Source organism: Schistocerca cancellata, chromosome 9, assembly GCF_023864275.1.
Source record: "Schistocerca cancellata isolate TAMUIC-IGC-003103 chromosome 9, iqSchCanc2.1, whole genome shotgun sequence".
Taxonomy (NCBI): domain Eukaryota; kingdom Metazoa; phylum Arthropoda; class Insecta; order Orthoptera; family Acrididae; genus Schistocerca; species Schistocerca cancellata.
In genome coordinates, this window is record NC_064634.1 from 86,826,188 (window position 1) to 86,832,558 (window position 6,371).

Consider the following 6,371-nt stretch of genomic DNA (forward strand, 5'->3'; position numbering starts at 1 on the left):
CCCGAGGTCGGCTTCTATCAGTTTTTCGATTCGTCTGTACAGAACTCGTGTCAGTAATTTGCAGCCGTGACTTATTAAACTGATAGTTCGGTATTTATCACACCTACCAACACTTGCTTTCTTTGGGATAGGAATTTTTATATTCTTCTTGAAGACTGAGAGCATTTCGTCTGTCTCATACATCTTACTCAACAGGTGGTTTTGTCATGGTTGGCCCTCCCAAGGCTGTCATTAGTTCTAATGGAATGTTGTGTACTCCCGGGGCCTTGTTTCGACTCAGGCCATTCAGTGGTATGTCAAATTCTTCACGCAGTGTCATATCTCACATTTCATCTTCATCTACGTCGTCTTCAATTTCCCATAATATTACCCTCAAGTACATCGCCCTTGTAGAAACCCTCTGTTTACTCCTCCCACCTTTCTCTTCCTGCCTTCTCTTCTTTGCTTAGAACCGGTTTTCCACATGAGCTCTTGATATTCATACAGGTAGTTCTCTTTTCTCCAAAGGTCTGTTTAATTTGCCTGTAGGCTGTATCTTACCCTCTAGTGATATATGCCTCTATATCCTTACATTTGTCCTCTTTAGTATTTTGTTTGTAATCGAAAGATAACCCTAAAGCCCCAGTTTTCCTCCACTAGGCCTCTCATCAAATGAAACCTAAATGCTACTATTGGTGAACATGGCCACATCTGACTGCTTTGTCTAATGCAGCTTCGAAATCAGACACAATGATTGAAATTTACCATCATATTGTCGTCAAAAGCGTTTATGACTTTAGTTGATACTTTTCCTGCGTAACTGCTGTTTTGTTAGGTATCAAACAAAATGCTAACGGGATGTACTGAGCGCTATTTTAAACATGAAAAACAAATAAAATGAAAAATTTACGGCAGTAGTCGAAGGTACCGTCAACAAAATTTTTGTTACCATCCAGAAACAGTTGTAAATTACTTTCGGTTGAAAAGCACACGATATTATAGGCGTTGAAGAGAAGCATATTTTGTTTTTTTATGCTTAAAATAGACATTTTCTGCAAAGCACTATGAACTTCATTTAACGTTTTCTCCAGTGGCGGATAAATAGGCCTTCTGGCCCGATAAATAAATTTCGTAGTGTTAGGAACGTCTTGACTGGGGTTTTGGAGGTAGCTTCTTTACGAAATAATTTTAAATGGCTCTCCGATAATTCAGTAACAGCATACTGTTTTAGGGTACTGAAACTTATTTGTCTGTTTTAAGTTATCAACGGCTCACGGTATGACAGACTTAATTAGCAAACAGAATGTTGGTTGAAGAATCGTTTAAGTAAATGCATGACTCGTATGTTTTTACTCTGCACTTCCACGCTACACTACTTCGTGTTTCTATATCCTTCTGAAATGAGTTTCTTGTGACAACTATGGACTCATGACTTCTCTCACTTTTCATATGCTCCACACCCTGGTTCATATATTTCCTTAAGCTCGCGGACCACATCGTCACGTGACACGACAGCGGCTCTGCTGGCGCTTTAAAGAAAAAACTATAGCGTCTGTGACGTTAATATTAAAGTGGTAACGCACCGGAATGGATCGCACCTCGTTTCCTGCACGCCACGCCAATAAATTACGCCTCAAAGCACGCGTTTCTGAAAGTTCATTGTTCCCATCTTCAGATGTGTACATTTATTTACACAATGTAAACGTTGTATGCTTATTTACGACGTTTTACAATAGCTATTTTGAAAACATAGGTTGTAAAATTCTACAATCCGTTAGCAAAGAAACAACGTTCAGAACACGTAAATAAACGTAAACGTAAGTGTTTAACGTCCCGGCGACAACGAGGTCATTAGAGACGGAGCGCAAGCTCGGGTTAGGGAAGGATTGGGAAGGAAATCGGCCGTGCCCTTTCAAAGGAACCATCCCGGCATTTGCCTGAAACGATTTAGGGAAATCACGGAAAACCTAAATCAGGATGGCCGGAGACGGGACGTAAACATCTGAGGTTGGGTTGCTAGGCATCTTGAAAATGTCATCATGGCTAATCAAAAGCCTATTAAAGCAACCGGTTGTTGCTAATTCATTATGAATCCTCCCACTCTATGACCATGGTGCAGCCAGCAGCTATGATGTATTTTCATTATCAAAAAACGGTCTAGATTGCGAAGACAGAAGACGCCGGATACTGAACTAAATTCGATCTTAATGCAGTCCCAACTAGCAGTAGCCTCCCTAAATCGGTTAATTTGGAGAAAATGCTTCAAGTTCTCTTACTGAGAAACGTAAACAACTCTGCAAAACATTTGGTTTTGTAAGAACAAAAGCTATTTCCTAAGGCGATATTAAGCTTTCATCCAACGCCTCTGACCACACTGTTTTATTTTTCAATTTCCTTAGAAACCTAACAGAAATTCTGAGCCATTTGTCTCTCGAATTTCATCCACAAGTACTTGTGTGCATTAAATTTCTGCTGTCTTTGCATCCTGCACCGCTTTTCCCTATTGAAAATCCATTTCTGTGCCATTTGTCTCTTGAATTTCAACCCCATGTGTATATAAGGATTCTGCTATCTTTGCAACATAGACTGTTTTTTTCCTATTGAAAATTCATTATAAATTACCTTCAGTTTCAACAGTTGCAGTTTTAGAAAACGTGGCTCGCTCTGTCCTACCAATTTCTTCTTGCTGAGGAAACGCTGAACTTGTCCTCGCGCAGTTGGGCAAACAGTAAACGTTTTCGCACGCGTTCGGTACCTTCCTGACTAAGATGAAGGGATCAATTGAGAGAACAAATTTCTTAGCGAAGGGAAATAGAAATAGTGGGGGGGGGGGGGGGAGAGAGGGGAGGAGGTAAGTTTGGAGGGAGCCAAGGGCTCGAACACTGTAAGCAGGTTCAAATGACGTAGGTTGCAGAAGTTATTCAGAGATGAAAAGACTAGATTAGGGCACACAGTTGCATAAACCAGTCTTTGGACAGAAGACCACAACAGCAACAACAATATCTATTTACTGGTGACATCTATTGGTAAAGTGTGACAGTGAATCATTTTATGCTCTAACGGGTTTGTTCTGGATTTCATTCGTTGCTCAAGGAATGGGGAAGAACTGTTGTGAGGTGTCGAGTCAGGCAGGTCAGCCTCACCCTGGTCTTTGTGGAATTCGTGTAGCGACGGCTGCGGGCCTCCCGGGGTCCACTTACCTTGTTTCTACCTGTCGAGTGTCCCAAACAGCAGGGCGCCGCTGCGACGTGGCGAGCTGACCGCTCGTAAAGTGGCCTACGTGACGACTCGAGGGCGGAATGGGATTCCCGCGGCCGCTATACAGTGGGAGGAATTCCTGTCCACTGAAACACATTTCCGGTGCCTGGAACGGAGGACAGAGTAACATACCTTTGTCTGTGACTGAAGCCTGTGCAACTACGTGGCGCGCAGCTCATTTCTGTATCAAGTAGTGCACTCGTAGTAATTGTCCTCCCGTAGTTTGGTCTCTTACATGCTATAACAAAGATTGTTGTGCTCACCGAATGCACTTGGCGTTGAAGATTTAAATATATATATGGAGATGGTATCTGTTCTTTCGGACATGTCAGAAAGAACAGATACTATCTTCACACGCACACACACACACACACACACACACACACACACACACACACACACACATATATATATATATATATATATATATTAAGGCTCACCGTCCATTTGACCATCTTCTTCTGTGCAGATGCGCAAACAGTGCCCGAACTCTTACGGGAATCGGCGATAAAGCCGCGAGTAATGAGTATAATGGGCAGGAGCTCCATGAATATAGTGTGGGACAACAAGTTGCACCGAGCGAGGTGGCGCAGTGGCTAGCACACTGGACTCGCATTCGGGAGGACGACGGTTCAATCCCGTCTCCGGCCATCCTGATTTAGGTTTTCCGTGATTTCCCTAAATCGTTTCAGGCAAATGCCGGGATGGTTCCTTTGAAAGGGCACGGCCGATTTCCTTCCCAATCCTTCCCTAACCCGAGCTTGCGCTCCGTCTCTAATGACCTCGTTGTCGACGGGACGTTAAACACCTACCACCACCACCACCAATAAAAACAAGTTGCGAATGTGTCACGGGAAACGTACTAGAGATAAATCCCTGCAGTCGCTCTATCCTCTGTGTCCTCGGTGGCTCAGATGGATAGAGCGTCTGCCATGTAAGCAGGAGATCCCGGGTTCGAGTCCCGGGCGGGGCACACACTTTCAACGGTCCCCGTTGACTTATATCAACGCCTGTATGCAGCTAAGGGTATTCATTTCATTGTAAAGATTTAAATGTCACTGTGTCACCATAGTAGTTGCCCCTATGAGGTTGCATGCTTGCACGCAACAACAGTGTGGTCACAGGGCCGAACTAGGGTTAGGCAACAGCTATGGTAAGAATAGATAGCAACATAGATTAGCAACAATTTACAGTGATTTACTGACAACAGTTTAATTACAAATTAGCCACGAAACCTTTTCTAGTATCCATGAAAAATTCATTGGCACTTCTTTCCAAAACTATAAGGCAATACTTGTATTAGCTGCAAACAAGGCGAACTTGGCATCTGGTAATGATACTAGGGAAGTCATTAATACAGATGAGAAAAGTAAGGGATGTAAGATGGCAACTCGAGGGACACCACATGTACTCAAGTTGTTAATTGTATGAGGACTGGTGGCTTAATATAGGATTCTGCCCTACTGACAGATCACAGAATATATCTGTAACGAGTAATTTATTGTCTAATGAATTAATACACTCGCGTTCAGAAAAAAAAAAAAAAACAGAACACCTTGTACGACTAGACACAGCACGCTCTTATTCACGGGGCATGTACGTTAGTATCTTCTCTAGAATTTATTAGCAGTTCAGTCACCTCGGTTCAGAATGTGTCATGTAGCTTCTAGCCACAGGCTCCTACATGGGCCCTGATAACTTGTTCTATGCGTGATGGCATAGACGCGTTTAACACGCGAATAGCGTCCTGTGGTATAGCCATCCATGCTGCATTCGCATGGTTCCAAAGGTCATCTTTGGTGGTTGGCACTGGGCACTGTGCTGCAACCGTCGTTTCGCCATACGCCACACACATTTTCGATTGGCAATAAGTCTGGTGATCTGGTTGGTGGGTTAGGGCAAATGGTTGACATCCTGTGGCACCAAGGAAGCACGTGTTCGTGCAGCAACATGTGGTCGTGCATTGTCTTGCTGAAAAATGGCGTCTGGGGTGTTGAGCAGAAAGACTATGGCTACTGGTCGCAGGATGTCAGTCACGTATGTCGCATTGGTCACGTAGATGCACGTCCGTCTTATCGTCCGAACTTAGTTGTGCTCACAGTCTACTCTCGCTGACGCTAGAGGTTCCGACAGTGATTGAAGTGCGTGTAGCGGCGACAGAAAGTGGTAGTCCTGCGACACTGGACTCACGAATTTTTCACGACTTTCATACAGCTGTACCAACGTCTTCTTTACCTCTGGGAAGTAAAATGGAAGAATTACAGCGACCGTGACAAGAAAAACCAGGCATACGCCACGTTAGTTAATAAATACAAGTAGGAGGATCGTTAAGCAACAAAAGAATCATTTCGAACAGCTTACAGTACAGACAGCGCGAAAATAGAAGCGTCTATGAGATCTGCAGGAGGAACGTAAGAAAGTCATAAACATTCCTTGTGGTACTTTGATCTACTCGAGTGTCGAAGATCACAGTCTTGATCCTACCTTCCTTTCAGTTTCTGAGGTTACATGTGTTGACAGTTTACAGTACGTTTCTGTGTCTATACCTAAGCTGTTACTCCAGTCTCGTTGTTCCTGCTGTAGTTCTCGGAAAAAATTCGCGTGGGAGAATCTCCCTCTATTCACTAGCCAATCCCCGAACCGTCGTGAACGACGTGTTAGTTGTCTTTACCTGCTTTTGACTGCCTTAACAGATATGGCGTGTTAACAATCTAAAAACTTTCGGATTGCACTCGACAATGGCATAAAAGCCGAGATGTTTATAGTACAGAAGATAAATACAGTAATACAGATGTATTCTTTCAAAAACTGTTCCATCACTGCGGCTCAACACCACCGAAAACATTTTAGTCTTGGTTTTCTTCTTCCGTTTAAGAGGACATAGTGCAACCGTCGTCACTAACAGTACTTCCTCCATGAAAATTTCAGAAAGACTGAGCGAAACTTTGAGTAGTTTACCTGCGCAATTTGTCGTCAGTCTTGCACGATCGTACAAGACTGATCACGAAACGTTCGTGTAGAGCCGGTTTAGGTTCAGTTAGCGTGTAGGACATTCAACTGCAGAGCCACGCATAATTCATGACTCAAAGCTGAGTATTCTGTGCAAATTCTATTCAGAAATGACTGTGTTTTGT

General features: G+C 43.4%; 1 non-coding gene across 1 annotated transcript; it reads left to right on the forward strand.

Annotated features, from left to right (window-relative positions):
- Positions 1-4,136: 4,136 nt before the first annotated feature.
- Positions 4,137-4,210, forward strand: Trnat-ugu (transfer RNA threonine (anticodon UGU)). Its single transcript has one exon. It is a non-coding gene; the product is annotated as a tRNA-Thr (tRNA).
- Positions 4,211-6,371: the final 2,161 nt, after the last annotated feature.